This window comes from Aplidium turbinatum, chromosome 6, assembly GCF_918807975.1.
Source record: "Aplidium turbinatum chromosome 6, kaAplTurb1.1, whole genome shotgun sequence".
Taxonomy (NCBI): domain Eukaryota; kingdom Metazoa; phylum Chordata; class Ascidiacea; order Aplousobranchia; family Polyclinidae; genus Aplidium; species Aplidium turbinatum.
Genome location: NC_137477.1, coordinates 16,052,997 through 16,069,736, shown reverse-complemented (window position 1 = coordinate 16,069,736; position 16,740 = coordinate 16,052,997).

The window sequence follows — 16,740 nt, the reverse complement described above, 5'->3', positions numbered from 1 at the left end:
ATTATTTCTCTCCCAAAGCTATACTTGTAAAGTCTTCAAACCACTGACACAAGTCGTTTGCTCGTTTATCGCCTGTCCTAAAATGAGATTATATACAAGTAGGCTTGTTTTGATAATTACATTTACTCTGATTGTTTGTTAAATACGGTATATGGCGCTGTTAAAACAAAATAAATTGACTTGACTTGTCTACTGGCTACAACACAGCAGTGAGCAGTATCACAATTCACAAGGACTATTTGTCCTATTGTGACGTCAAGCACGTTTGTTGTTATCCCTGAACTATTCCATCCACCAAGTGGTGCGAAACGGAAAGCAGTCAAAGCAGTCCATGAAATGTTTACCTGATGTGTCGCGACGCAGTGGCGCCGCCAGACCTTCAACAATGGGAGGGGCAAAATATTGACAGTGCAAGAGAGTAGCGTAGTCAGGAATTTTAAAAGGGGAGGTGTTGACGGCCGGCGGGTCTGGGGGGGCCTCCCCCAGAAAATTAATTTTGAAGACTTACTTTCAGTTAGGTGCATTCTGAGAGCATTTTCAACAAAATTGTGGGTATGAATATTCCTGTAAAATGGTGCTGTCCGGTGGGGTAGCCACTTTAACAAGTCGAAATTCTGCCACTGAAATTGACTACGGTACAATGCAACCGCCAACCAATCAGAACGTGTTATAAGAGGCTACCGTCCAATTGTGACCCTTCTAGCACTCATCCAGAGAGTTAATGCTTGTTTTGAACTTTATTTGGTAATTACAGAAGAAAAAGAGCAATAGCAGTGGTGAGAATCGAACACGCGTCAATGAAATGACTACTTTCTAGCCCTGCCCTAACCCTAACCCCTAAGCCAACCAGCTGACAAAAAATCCATCACTTAGTTTGCTTTCTATGATCTTCTTTTCGCCATTTTTTACGTCCCTTAAACCGTAGCTTATGGTTGGCGGTTTCATTCTAGTCAATTTCAGTGGCAGAATTTCGACTTGTTAAAGTGGCTACCGTCCGGTGGCATAGCAAAAGGATAAGATCATGTTTTCTTCGGCATTTTTCGGAAATAAAGCTAAGTCTCTATGTTTTCTTGTTGCTAATTCCAGGCTGAGATATTTGAATGTTTGGTATTGGCAAAACTCGCTCTTTTAATGCAGTTTCGTTTAAAATTAGGCAAACTTTGTTTTAGAGACATAGGTTGATTGCTTTTTTTTGCGAGATTATTACAGTTTTATTAACTTATTTATCAATTTTCTCCTTGGTTGATCCAAAAAGCGATCTTATTCCGGTAAGTCACTAACTTTTATGCTTTAAAGTCGACCCAAAGTTTAAAAAATGTATCGTTATATACGTCATACATCTTGATGGGTAGCCACTTTAACAAGTCGAAATTCTGCCACTGAAATTGATTAGGATGAAACCGCTAACCAATCACAAGCTACGGTTTAAGTGACGTAAAAAATGGCGAAAAGAAGATGATAGAAAGCAAATTAAGTGATGGATTTTTTGTCAGCTGGTTGGCTTAGGGGTTAGGGTTAGGGCTAGAAATAGTCATTTCATTGACGCGTGTTCGATTCTCACCACTGCTATTGCTCTTTTTCTTCTGTAATTACCAAATAAAGTTCAAAACAAGCATTAACTCTCTGGATGAGTGCTAGAAGGATCACAATTGGACGGTAGCCTCTTATAACACGTTCTGATTGGTTGGCGGTTGCATTGTAGTCAATTTCAGTGGCAGAATTTCGACTTGTTAAAGTGGCTACCATCTTGATGAGTGTCAAACAAAAAGCTTTGAGAGAATGAAGTTACTTTATTTCTGATATATTTAGGGTTACCATACGTCCCGTTTTAGGTGGGACAGTCCCGCTTTTTATCTGCTTGTCTTGGCGTCCCGACCGGTCAGCCAAACGTCCCGCTTGGGCGTTCAGCCAGCCAGCATAATACACAAACATTACCAATTAGCATGTTCTCGTTACTGTTGTACCCATATTTAAAAAAAAAACCGTTGATGATAAAGATAAAGTGCGCTGCAATCATTGTATGGCTGTGTTTTCAATTAGCCATGGCGGACGATTAGATATTGATAAACACTTGCAAACCCAAAAACACAAGTTCTCTATTGAGGCGGCAGCGTCGTCGTCGCGCGTAACAAATTTCTTCAAACCGGCTAATTCTTATCAATCTTTAAAGTTAGCAGCAAAGGAAGCTACGTTTGCATATCACACTGCTACTCACGGGCAGAGCTTCAAGAGTTCCGATTGTACCTCAAAGCTAGTTTCAAAAGTTTTTGAACCTAAATTTGCTTTAGCAAGGACGAAATGCGAAGCAGTTATTGTAAATTGCCTTGCCCCGATGGTAGCTGCTGATCTACGACAAGAATTGGGCAAAGCCAACTTTGTCACCGTGGAGAGTGCCACATCTACGGCGCATGTTCTGTCAGAGCTAAAGCTAAACTTTTAGGCTACTTGAAAAGAGAGAAAACAATTTCATCCCATCTTCAACATTGACTCTCTTAGGCAAGCTAGAAGAAGCAGGCGAAGTAAACGTAAACTTGTTTTACAAGGAGGCAAGAGATTTTACGATAAATGCTTATTGCATCTGGATCTTTATGATGGTTCTTATAAAGATGTGCTTCCTCATCTTTGGATCGACCTAAACAAAGAAATATCCTGGGTGCGAGTGTGTGAGTCTGCGGAAAAGATCAACATGATGTTTGGAAAGCAGGTGATCAACAGCGACTCTCTTTTCGACGAACAAGTAGGCTACTAGTGAAACGGCACATGTCTGAACGTTGTAAGGAAGAGAGCTGGCAAAATGCGTCTTTGGAACAAAAGTGGGTCGAGATGTTCAAAGAATTTGAAAAAAAATGCATACGCGTTTCAAACTTTCAAAAGCTGGTAGAGTTCATATTTTGTTTACCCAGAACATCCTCACCCGTTGAAAGAATTTTTTCCATCATGAAGAGCATGTGGTCTGAGAGCAAAAGTAGGATGCAGGTGCAGAACGTGAAAGCCGTTATCACACGTAAAATCAATACTGATTGGTCCTGCTCTGACTTTTACGAGAATGTAAAATTGAACAATGTCTATTTGAAAAAGATGTTATCTACAGAAAAGTATGATTGGGCGAATGCAGTGTTGGGTAAATTCAGTGCAATTGGTAATTACTTATCGACTTGAAAACCGCAGGCTATTTTATTATTCCTTCTTCCTTTTGCTTTACAGAAAAAATCTAAATTCGAACTATTTTGTATCGTTAACGTCAATTCCTTTCTATTTTTCGAACTGAAACCGATATTTAGACAGAGAATATGCGCATGAACTCTCGATGACAATACGGTCAGTGAAGACAGCTGGGATGGCTTTAAATGTAGGCCTATGTAATAATACCTGAAAATGTAAAGTTAAAACACCACAGCTAAGTGGTCTTGGTCTTTGGAGGCGTCCCGTTTTGAAGTCACAAAAATATGGTAAGCCTAGATATATTCAAGTTTTGTATAACGAATAGCTGTTTAGACGTTAATCTAGATCGAACAAGCGATCTCAGCAGTTACAGATGGCTCGCATCCTTGCACAGTTTGACGTGAAATTGCATCATACACTAAAGCTTTTCTTGCAAACAATGTATTAACATCCGTAAATTCAATTTGAAAGGTTGAAGCCCCCAACACCCCCTCCCCCCTTGGCTACGCCACTGGTGCAAGACAGTGATATCAGAGTGATATAATATTTAATTTATTTTGTTTTATACTGCTATTGTCTACTTCAATATAGCCTAGCAAAAGTCCCACATTTTTGACATTCTGATCTGTTGAAAAAAATAAAATTCAAAATAAATCACAGTTTGATTCCGTATGGGACTTGCAACTGCCCAAGCTAGCGAAATTCTGTGTATCTTTTTTCCAGATTGAAAATCAATTTTTTACAAATGCACTTTCTGATTACCCAACAGTCTGTTAGTTAAATATGCCTCATGATTTTGACTAGTCTGTTAGTTGACAGAGAAATTATCAAATACTGCACTGAAACGCTGTGAAAACGTTTTTCCATGCTTGGAAAATACAGATGTCAAAACATAGTAGATATATCAATTATCAAACGCAGAGGCGGTTACATGCGTATTGCGTAGCCTATGACATTGTGAGAATTGTGGCTAATAAAAGTTAATGGAATAAATATACTGTGACGGCCACCGGGCGTAGTTCAACTGCAATAAATACTCAGCCGGTGTTAAATGATTTTTTATTCTTAATATTTTTTCTTCCTATCCACGAAGATTTCATCAGGAAAATGCACAATATCATTATCAAATGATAAGTTTAAAACACAACATCAGAGAACAATTTTTATATTTCTTATTGAGATGCCAAAAATGCAGTATGACGGAACAATACAGTTAAAGTCAACATGTTTCTACGTTTATTAGACGTAAAAACAAGCTTCACTGAAAGTAAAAGTAATCAATTAAAACATCAACCCCATCCAGCTAAATCTGCTGAGTTTATATCGATTCAACCCCCCACAACGTTAAAAATGCACAATCTTGCTCGCGGGGGCACAAGTATTCCAATTTAAAGGCACTAAGCAACGCAATATCCTCAGAAATAAAAGAATGAAAAAAGAATTTCACTACAAGTGAAACGTATTTTAACGTCTAATAAACGTAGGAACATATTGACTTTAGTTGCATTATTTCGTCATACTGCACTTTTTGCATCTTAATATGTATATAATATAATTTTTCGCTCATTTTGTGTTTTAAACTTTATCGTCATTATGTTGCGCATGAAATCTTCGTGGATAGGATAAAGAAACCTTAAGAATAAAAATCATTTAACACCGGTGGACCATACCTGCAGTTTAATAGAATAAATAGAATAAACCAGCACCCGTGGCTCAGTGGTTATCGTATTCGGCTCTGGTGCTGGTAGCCCTGGGTTCGATTCCAGGTCGGGTCATACCAAAGACTATAAAAGGGGTACCGATTGTGTTCTTTCTTGCATAACGCAGTGAGGATAAATCGGGTAATAATCTGGTGACGTATCACCCTCTTCCAATCTGCCTTGAGCCAGCATGTAAGCAGTGTGGCTCATAAAATCACATGGAACCCTGTCAAGTAACCATTGTTGATGCACAATCTGCTGCAAGCGGAGATAGCGAATGATTATTAGAATAATCTTTAACTAATATTAACAGGACTATAACATACCAAGCTGTTAAAAACTCGACAGGGAAAGCAAAATGTGGCATCCTTAGCTTCTGAATACTCCAGCCAGAGATAGTCATCAAACCACTGGTTACTTACTGTATTACTTTAGTAGACTTCGTTGAGTTAAATCTACATTATATCCTTCAAACATTGAATGACCCACTGCTGTACGCACTGCCACCACTCAAGAACCAAGCAAGAGCCAATCTGCTGAACAGCCGGTAACAATTGTTACGTGACAGGCAGCAGACGAAGTACGTGAATAGAATCACAAAATCGTAATAATAACAGCAGCAAGAAGAGCAAGTTTGAAATAAAAGAGAAATCTTTTACTCCCCTCCCCCCCCCAATATGTAATGATATAAAAAAAAAACTAAAACGATGATGCCCAAAACATTGGGGGGGCAGCTGCCCCGCCTGCCCCCCTCTGTCGGCGGCACTGTCGCGACGTAGGCCTACAGTATTTGAGAACCGCTGCTTCAGCTTTACCAACTTAACCAATTTAGACAGTATTTATGGTAGCAAGTAGCCTGCAGTTTTTTTTGTATTCATTTTTCTGTAAGACAACATATTATTTAACAGATGAAAAGATACTTTTGGTTTTGTTTTTCTCGTCGTCGTCGTCGTGTGAGCGTCTGGGGCCGAGGGTCTATCCTTTTACCACCCCAGATTCACGATGTTCCCGGACAACACTGGAAGGCTACTAGAGAGCAGCCAGTCTTTAGTTTCATCATCCAGGACACGCAGACCTTCCACTCCGTTAGGTGGCTTGAAGATGAAGCAGTCATTGATGATGTGGTCTGCGGTCTGTTCCTCGGCACCACATTTACAGAAGAAAGAGGCCATTCCCCATTGGTGCATGGTTGAGCGGAAAAGCCCGACGCCCGTACAGAGACGGTTGAAGCGCACCCATGCCTGTCTTGGTAGTGTGAGACCGATGGGGCGTGTGTCGGGTTCGGGGATGAACGAATAGAGCCTGGTGGCGGTTGACTTCCATTCAGAATTCCATTTATGGTCCGCCCAAACAGCCGCAGAGATGTCTTGTACATTAGCTTCGTTGATAAGAAGTTGAGCGGCTGGCACGAATGGGTGTCTTGATTTCAGTCGACGGGGGTGCTCGTTTGGGAGAGCAGAGATCTTGTGGTGGACAAGGTGATTAGGCTCCAGTGCCCGTAGACCGAGGGACAGAGTGGCTTCTTCGCGACGAAGCTCAGCGGGTTGGATGCCAGCGAGAATGGGCAGATTGTCCAATGGTGTGGGACGCAGGCATCCGGTCACTGTGCGCAGGGCGCTGTTTATGGCAGTGTCGATGTTATGGCAGTGAGCACTGCGGCACCAAACAGGTGCACAGTACTCTGCTGAAGAGTAGACAAGGGCTAAGGCTGCTATACGCAGTGTCAGCCCTCGCCCCCCAGCTAGAGCCTGCCAGGCGCTTGAGTAGCGCAGCGCGGGATGTGAGTTTCTTGCGCAATGACACCAAATGGTGGCGGTATGTGAGCGATCTGTCCAGTGTCACCACAAGATATCTTGGTTCTGGGCAGAAGGACGGAGATTTTATGTTGTTCTGGACGTGTAGCTCACGATAAGCTTCCCGATTATGAAGGTGGAAAGCTGCTGCCACAGTCTTGGTTTCGCTGAGTTTCAGTCGCCAGTTCTGGAGATAGGCTGAGAGAGTTTTCATGTCCTGGCTCAAGATGTCTTCTAGATTTTTCCACGACGTTGTGGAGTGGAGAATTGCCAGGTCGTCTGCATAAGCATATTTTGCGGAGACCGTAGTTGGCAAGTCGTGAGTGTAGACGTTGAAAAGAAGTGGAGCCAGGACCGATCCCTGTGGGACGCCGTTTTTCAGGCGTCTCAGTCTGCTTCGCCGTGAGCTACCGGTGGTGAGGGTGAAGCTTCGATTCCTGACAAGTTCCATAATCATATGAACCATATGTCGGTCAGGAAGCAGGCGAAGCAGCTTGCAAGTAAGGCCGCGATGCCATACGGTGTCATAGGCAGCTGTAAGATCTAGAAAGACAGCGCCGGCCTTCTTTTTTGCTTCAAAGCAATCCTCGATGTCTTGGGTTAAGAGTGTGGCCTGATCTACGGTGAATTTTCCGCGCCGAAACCCAACTTGCTCTTTTGGAAGGAGCGGGTCGATGATTGGGTTGACGCGTGCGTAGATCAGTCTTTCGAGGATTTTGAAAGGAACACAGAGGAGGGATATCGGACGATAACTCCTTGGGTCCTCTGGTGGCTTGTGAGGCTTAGGGATCGCAACTACTAAAGCTCTTCTCCAGACTTTTGGGATTATGAGGTGGTGCAGGCAGGAAGAGAGAAATCTACGTAACCAGGACTTTAGAACATGGCCAGCATTGAGCACCTCAGGGCAGATCTTATCCGGCCCAGGAGACTTGTGTGGTTTCACTAGGAGGAGGGCGGTGGCGAATTCCTCTGGGGTGAAATCTCCAGAGATTACTTCCTCCTGTGGTGTTTCCACTTACCAAAGAGCAGATACTTCCTTGGCAACAAGGCGGGATGCCTTTCGGTCCTTTGTCTTGTAGACCCCGTTCTGCACTAGCTGGGAAGCGATGGCATTAGCAGAAACGGGGCACTGACGAGAGGAGTTTGCTGAGCGCCCAGTGAGGTTGTTGATGATGCTCCATGCTTTGCGGCTTGAGTGTGAGAAGTCGATGGTTTGGACTGCTTCGTTCCATCGCTCAAGTTTCTTTGTGTCCAGCCGCTCAAGTAGTCTGGTGGCGGCGGTGTTAGAAGCAGCACCACTTGTGGCGCCTAGGTATGAACGATAGAGAGCTTCACACTCAGAGTCCCAGCATGGTGTATAGCTGGTTCGATGGCCACGTAGTATTGTGGCCTTTGCCGCAGTTAATATGGCATTGCAGAAGTCCTGGTATGCCTCGTCTGCGTTGCATGTTTCAGGTGATGGTAACTTTGCAGCAGACTCATTGGTCAGGAGGCTGTATTGATTCCAATCGGCATTTTTGAAGTTCCATCGCTTCACCGATGAACTCGGGACAGGAGCCACAAGTTTTGGGGCAATGATGAGGGACGGCCGGTGCTGGGACCGAGGGAACTTCTCAAGCACACGTCTGTCTGGAAGAGAGCTGTTGACACTCGCGAAGGCCAAGTCAGGGTTTGTCCCTGTTCCCCAGCGGCCGAAGTGGCAACTGGCTGGTTCCTTTGGGTTGAATAGGAGGGCAAGATGGTTTGTAGAGGCACAGTCAGCCAGCAATTCTCCGTCGCTGCTTGTGTTGTTGTAACCTCAGTCGATGTGCTGGCAGTTGAAATCGCCAGCGTAGAGACTGGGGGAGGGGAACGTTGGAAGGGATGGTGGCAACATTTGCGAGGGTGGGGGCTTGTAGATGTTGACGATGTTGTAGTCTGAGATACAAATGCACACCCACTTAATCTCAGCATCAATTGGAGATTGGTCGACTAAGGTCCACTTAGGCTCTCATGCACAAACGTGGCAATGGCATGCTTCCTGCTTAAAGGCCTACTACATGAAACTTTCAAACGGGAATTAAGCATTAAAATGCGTAAACTGAACATTCAAGAATACATTTAAAAAAAAATTACCGAAATAAAAATTGTTTTCAATGGCGCTGGTAAGGCCCAAAGTCCAATGTTTCATTTATTTTCATTTTTTTCAAAATGACCAAAAAGTGCAAACACTGCTCGAGAATACGTCACTAAAGACAGCAACAACAAAAGCCACGTTACCACATCTGATGTTTTGAGCAAACTGTCTGATGTTTTGATGTTGAAATCTGATGTTTTGATGTACATACATACATAGCCTACAGTCAAATCGCCTGCAGTAACAATTATTGTGAGATCTTCGAAATTTTTCGAAATTCAAAAACGGCTAGTCATAAAAAGTGGCACAAGCATGAAAAAATTACGTGTGCAAAATTTCATCAGTTTGGGGGTGCATCTTCTGCCCCCGCAGGGGGGTCAAACTTTCAATTTTTTTGAAAAAAATGGGAAATTTCACTTTCCGTTTTAACATAGTTTTTTTTTATAATTTTTCTGCTGGCTAGTTATAAATTGTAAGTGGGATGTACCCAGAACTTTTTTATGTAAAGGCATGTTCGAAGCTTAAGGTTTACTGCCCCCGCATCGACGACCAAAATGCTGAATTTTTACCAATTTGAGATGCTATTTTGTCATTGCTCAATAAACAAACTTGTCGCAAAAGGGCGAGATGGTGTTAACGCTGTACGCTCATTTATGTTCTGTCCATTAACTTTGCAAGATGATACGAATGAGGTACGAACATCAGTACATATTTATGATAAAGAGTTACAAAAAAAAAAAAGAATAACGTTTTGAAGTCAAATTCGAGAGGTGGGCCTAAATTTCAGCAAAATTTGGACCAAATGAAAGAATCTGCAAAGCAAAAATATTTGAAATCGGTTGTTGTAGCCTGAGTGTTCCAATTTTCAGCAATGTACTTGCCCGCAGGAAAATCGTGTCCCTGTTACAGAACAACAGTTCCTTCTTAATCAAAGAACAACTCGCATAATGGTGATTGATAAACATGATAAATCGGCTACAAAATCTAATTTTAAACGTTTTCCGAGGAGAGTCGCAAGATCAGAACAATCCCGTTCTTTACGTGAAGACCCAGGAGCAGGCACAAGTAGCGCTTTGGTTAAAACACCTTTAACTTCTTATTCAAGCTCAGAAACTTTGTCATCCAATGAAGAACGCTGCGAAGATTTTGATTATCAACCCAGTTTTGCCTTGGAAAACCCCAGAAAAAGCAAGGTTACTTTCAGTTTAGTAGTATTTGCTGAATCATGCGATCGTACTAGTATTTCCGATAGGTCTGCAGCACTTATTGCTTCATCATTTCTACAAAATGCGGGAGTTGTAACGGATAGCGAATCTCAATCAGTCATAGATAAAAGCAAAGTGAGAAGAGCGAGGAAAAAAATGAGGTTTACAACTCAAATGGAAAGTAGGCCTATCATGAGCATAAATTTGCAAAGCATATATTTTGATGGCCGAAAAGATTAAACATTCAAACAAAATGAAATTGCTGGGCGACTTCGAAAACATTTCGCAGTTGAAGAGCACAGTACTTTACTTGAGGAGTCAAGTTCTCATATCAATGGTCATTTTACTGTAGCCAACTGATCTATAATGTGTCAATAGCTACCGGGATTCTTAAATATCTTGGATCCAATAAAATTAGCTACGATATTGTAATGGCAATTGGATGCGATGGAACCGCAATAAACACAGATCAAAAAGGCGTCGTGATAAATCTCCTGGAAGATTATTTCCAAAAGCCACTTTAATGGTTAATATGCCTACTCCATAGTAATGAATTGCCTATTAGGCATGTTATAAAAGATATGGCAATACTAGCAGACCTGATAGCTTTACTGGGCCCATTATAAAGCAGCTAGCCACTGTCACACAACCAGATGTTGTAAAATATAAAGCAGTTCCGGCACCAGAGATTGAAATTGATGAAAATGATCTCAGCACTGACCAAAAATATCTTCTACATATGCATTGCACAGAGCAGTGAAAAGTGGAAATATATCAATTCATTTCGCTTATAGGAGTCCAGGTATGATGAACCACTCAAGATGGTTGAACACAGCCAATAGAATTCTACGTTTATATGTTGCATCTAACGCGTCAGCTGTAGGCTATTGGTAGAACGTGTGGACTATATTATGAATGCTTAATTTCCAGTATAAAGGAAAGCAATTTCACTAATGGCCAAAAACATTTCTTTAAAATTTTACACTCTGCTCAGAAGCTATCGAATAAAGCTCGCAATATCCTCAACAAAGTAGTATAGAGGAATGTGTTTTATGCCCATCCTGAAAACATTTTGATTGCAATCATATGTTATACCAAAGAGTATGTAAGGGAACTAGGATGGAGAAGAATTTTCAATTTAAGAATATTATCACCTCACAGCACTCGTCAGCAAAAATTCACCCTGTCAAAATTGCAGTTCATTTCCGAACGTTACTTTGAGATGATAGACTGGCAAAATATTCCAGTTACGGAACCCCCCAGCAATGCGTGGTGTTGACAGCAATGTGATAAAAGAGTACATCAAAACAAAGATGCCTTCACAACAATTGTTTTCTACGTTTTCTCTGCCACACACAACAGATGCTCATCACATGTGGTGGATAGCGTTGAAAGAGATGGTAGCCTACATTAAAGCAATTGTAAGATAAAAGAAACATTAAAGAAACTTTACGATAATTGCCTCTACCTAGTGATCGATTTGGAGTAATGGGTAGTACCAAATTTAAGTCATAAGTAGAGTAGACAACCGGAAACAGACATTGCCGTCGGCTGCAGCGTGGGTCAGGTGTAGGCTACGTCGGAAGGCGTACACCGACGCATAGCGCTCAAGTCCGCTTTCCCGCAATGCAGGATAAAGATAAACAAACAAACAATATTACAACCAAGGAAAATAATTTCTAGGTTCCAGTCGAAACAAGATTTTATGATTCATTAGACTTCAGCCAGAACTAAATTTGAGCAAAATCTGGGGAACTGGCTAAAAGACCTTGTTGTTTGTTGTATTTTTGACACAATTTCGTTTTTTTTTGTTTTGTTAGCACAAGTTGTTTTTTATCGTTACATTGCTGTCAAACAAAGTTTACTCTTGTATGTGGTTCTGTAGTAGCCTATCAAGTGAACGTTTAATGGTTTGTAAATGACAAATGTGTGTAAACAAAATCATGATAACAATTCACGTGGAACTGTACAGTACATTTCATTTACGGAACCTGCAGATCATATTACTTTTATTCTGAAGTAAATTATAGGATTGCGTTTTATAGCTGCAACTGATCAAACGTAGCCTACTGTTGCTTTTAATTTAAGCAAGATCACGTCTTATAGTTTGTCAGTTCGTATCATCCTGCAAAGGTAGTGGACAGAACATAAATGAGCGTACAGCGTTAACACCATCTCGCCCTTTTGCGACAAGTTTGTTTATTGAGTAATGACAAAATATCATCTCAAATTGGTGAAAATTCAGCATTTTGGTCGTCGATGCGGGGCAGTAAACCTTAAGCTTCGAACATGCCTTTACATAGGAAAGTTCTGGGTACATCCCACTTACAATTTATAACTAGCCAGTAGAAAAATTATAAAAAAAACTATGTTAAAACGGAAAGTGAAATTTCCCATTTTTTTCCAAAAAATTGAAAGTTTGACCCCCCTGCGCGGGCAGAAGATGCACCCCCAAACTGATGAAATTTTGCACACGTAATTTTGTCATGCATGTGCCATTTTTTATGACTAGCCGTTTTTGAATTTCGAAAAAAAGTCAAAAACGGCCCATCCTAATGTACATACATACATAGCCTACAGTCAAATCGCCCGCGGTAACAATTATTGCGCGATTGGCTGATTGCTATAGTCTGTAGTAATGTAACTGTACAGTCGCACGCTTCGCTGCTCAGGCCAATTTCGTTTTGAAAGCTCTGACAAAAGCACGCGCGCAATGGTGTTCAGACCGCAATGGGGCAAAATTTTATTGAAAATCGTTTTATGGTAGCATGTTAAACACAAAGAACGTGGAAAATCGCTAAGTCAGGTTTTTCCTGTACTACCCCTTTAAAGTAGACCCGGCTAGCGTGTAGTTGGAAATAGCTAGCCTATCTGCAGAGGTACAGTAGTTCTCTTGGAGGAGGATGACGAGTGCCCGGTTGGTATAGGCAAGCTGCTCCACAACTTTGATCTTGCTTGTTGTGTAGCCTTCTATGTTGAGCTGCAGAATAGTGGGGCGTCTGAACTTGTCCATTGCCCCTTGCAGCTGTGCCGTCCGGGTGGAGGCTCTTGGTTGAGAAGTTTCGTTTTGCATCTGCTAGGGTGCAGATGTTACTCACAGAATGGGGCACGAGGAGCCACTTGTCGTCCATCCCAATGTCGTCCATTTTTTTTCGTCACAAGTGAGTAGACTTTTGAATTCTTTTTACATTAGCCTGGGGAACTTTAATTGCAAAATTATATCTTTAAACAACAATTTTTCAGGTCAATATTGCCTAAAATGTTTATTGAATTTATTTATCATTTAAAAGGATAGATATAGATAGGGTGAGAATGCCGGATCGTTCTTACATTCACAATTCACAAGGACGTGTGGGCTCGCAGTCGAGAGCCTGCATAATGCATATTCGACTCTAGCCACCCACACTTGCTGTTGTTTCTCTAGGCAAGAAACTTTACGATAATTGCCTCTACCCAGTGATCGATTTCGAGTAATGGGTAGTACCAAATTTAAGTCATAAGTAGACAACCGGAAACAGACATTGCCGTCGGCTGCAGCGTGGGTCAGGTGTAGGCTACGTCGGAAGGCGTACACCGATGCTTAGCGCTCAAGTCCGCTTTCCCGCAATGCAGGATAAAGATATGACAAACAAACATCAAGGAAGAAAGCATATTTTGCAAAACAGGGCAAAAGTTTTTAAATGCAACTTAACTTAGACCTGAATTACGAGTAGGCCTATAGGCTACAAGTAAATATTTTAATTGAAATTAACATCCAACTTCTCCCCTCCGAACCTGAAAACTTGCTTTCGACAAAATTGCAAGGTCCTAACCCAGTGTTTCTCAACCTTTTGTGGTGCATGACCCCTTTTAGGTATTTAATACAGCCTGCGACCCCTTTCCTGCTATGTTTTCTATAGATATACGAAATAGCACAAAAATACATTTCAATAACGTTTAATTTCAAAGAACTGCTGAATGTCACAACTTTTAATGCGACGGTTGACTCTGCAACTGCTTAGCCAACTTCGAAATTAGTGGTTGAGTGCTTGATAACGCCAATCTCATATCATCTTCCACTTTCTTTCGATTATTTGCCTTCATTTTGATATGGACAAGAGTTGAAAAAACACTTTCGCAGAGGTATGTTGTGGCAAATGGAAGTAATATTCAAAAAGCTAGTTCAGATAGTTGTCGATATGATTTATGCATAGCACACCAGAACTGAGAGAGTGGCATTTCATGAAAAACGTCAGATGCGGAAGAATCATTTTGAAGATCATATAATTGGTCTTGTAATTCATCTGGAATATCAGCAACATCCAAAGCAGTGGAGAACGGATTTTGTTCAAATGCGGCATCTTTTTCTTTGAGCTCACAGAAATATCGTTCTACTTGAACAAACGATGATAAATTGGCCTACAACCGAGCTACGCGTTCTCTTTCATAACAGTGCAAACAATTAGTCACTTGCTACGACATTACTGAAGCCTATACTAAAGTGATTGCTGCAAAGATTTTTTCATTTATCCGGAAATTTTTGCGATTTAGATTTTTTTTATGAATATCTTTGCGACCCCCATGAAATGACCTTCGCGACCCACTTGGAGGTCGCGACCCCCAGGTTGAGAAACACTGTCCTAACCTCTCTCGATTCACATTGAAGTTTATCAAGTAATCCTTAATTAATTAACTAAGCTATTTGAGTGAGTACTGTTTAGCCTACTTCGAACTATTGCATCAATTTGCTGATTGCGAATTAAACTTTGTGCACGGACTATTTTGTGTTGATCGTAAAATCATCTGTGTTCTTAATAGAGAGATTTTTCGATGAGTGCATAGGCCTACATATAGTGTTTCCCATTTGACATTTCTTGTAGTAGCATGACAACAGCACAACATAAAACTGTTAAATAAATGGAAAATCGAAAATACTGCTTGTTTTTTTCAAGCGGCTTAGAGGACCCTCCACATATGGTCGTAGGACCCTCACTTGCGGGTCGTATGACCACTTTGGAGGACGCTACATTTTTCGCTCTAGAGACTTCCGCTTCCACCGGAACATGCTTAAAATCCATGAAAGTATGGAGACTGTAGGTAGGAAGATATACGTAAACTTTGAGACGAATTTTTGACACTCAACAAAAAATATATGAGATTTTGTAAAAATCGGCTCGTAGGTCCCGCCCTTTCCCTACCATTGTTGTCAACCAATTTATTTCAACTTTTCAACGCTCAAGTCTCTTCAATCAGCTGCAGTAAATCAAAAGATTGTCGCTTAAACTTCCAAAAGAATAGAGATTCCACCAGGCCCGTAACTAGCTTGGAGCAGCAGGGGGGGCAAAAAGTATTCTAGAGGGGGCCCAACTTTTACTTTTCGTATCATGTACGAAAACGACGTTTGTACACAATGTGGGTATATTTACGCAAGAACATTAATCGTAGGCCTAATACAACGTTTACATTAGACTAGTTTATCATAGAACCAGTCAGTGGCGTAGCCAGGAATTTTGAAAGGGAGTGGGGGTTGACGGCCGACGGGCAAAGACCGACGACGTCTTCGCCAAAGGCGACACCCAGCGGCGGGGGGTCTGGGGGGCCTTCCCCAGAAAATTTTGAAAAATTACTTTGAATTTGGTGCATTCTGAAAGCATTTTCAACAAACATGTGGGTATAAATATTCCTGTAAAATGGTGCTGTCCGGTGGCATAGCAAAAGGATAAGATCATGTTTTCTAGGGCATTTTTTGGTAATAAAGCTAAGTCTTTATGTTTTCTTGTTGCTAATTCCTGGCTGAGATATTTGAATGTTTGGTATTGGCAAAACTCGCTCTTTTAATGCAGTTTCGTTTAAAATTAGGCAAACTTTGTTTTAGAGACAACATTCTACCACACCCTTAAACACACAATGTTTACAATTAAATAACACAAGAAAATTGAGTATAAAACTGAAAAGTCAGCGAACAGAGCTAATTAACATAATTTTTTCCAGGGGGTGCCAACATTTTTGCAAGGGGGGCTTCGCCCCCCTTGCGCCCCCCCCTAATTACGGGCCTGGATTCCACCTTGGTTCCAACAATCAATATTGTTATCAAAATTGGCAGAAACAATTTAGAAACCATGACAAATCATTATTGGAAAAATAGTTATGAAAAACTTTCCAACATCACGAGGCACAAACAAATACTGAGAGAACTACCAGATAAAAGTTCCCTTGAGCGTATATAAATGATTGATTTGTATGGTCTGTAGCCTATACTTGGACTGGAAAAGCTCTTGTGGGAGCTTCATCCTGGCTGTTTCGCATGCTTGTGGAGACTTGGAACAACTGACGCGGGCCCGATAACAGAGGTTGATAGTGAAGTTTCCAATATTGTTGTTGAAGTGTTGTAGGAAACTTATTCTATCCACTAGGTTCCGCTAAATGGAGAGCACTCCTGAAGTGCGTTGCCCAAACGCATACTCCGAGAGCAAAACTATCGCCACTTGATCTTTAGTCAGACTCTCCACTGAGCCAACGAGGCGAATCTAAACATTTAGGACCAAGACATTGGTATGACCCGTGGTTGTGCTTGTGCTATGAGAATTGAGAAGTGCACTAAGGGAAAGGCAAACGCAGAAAAATTAGCCCCTTTGAAATGTCGGGAGCCTATGGCAACCAGTGACGTGCGGTGAGGTTCCTAGATGGTGAGGCACTAATTTTTTCAAGTCACTTTTACAATAAAATTTTTTAACAACAAAAACGGTATCATACTAATCAAAAAAATTAGCAGCATGCTTTCACAT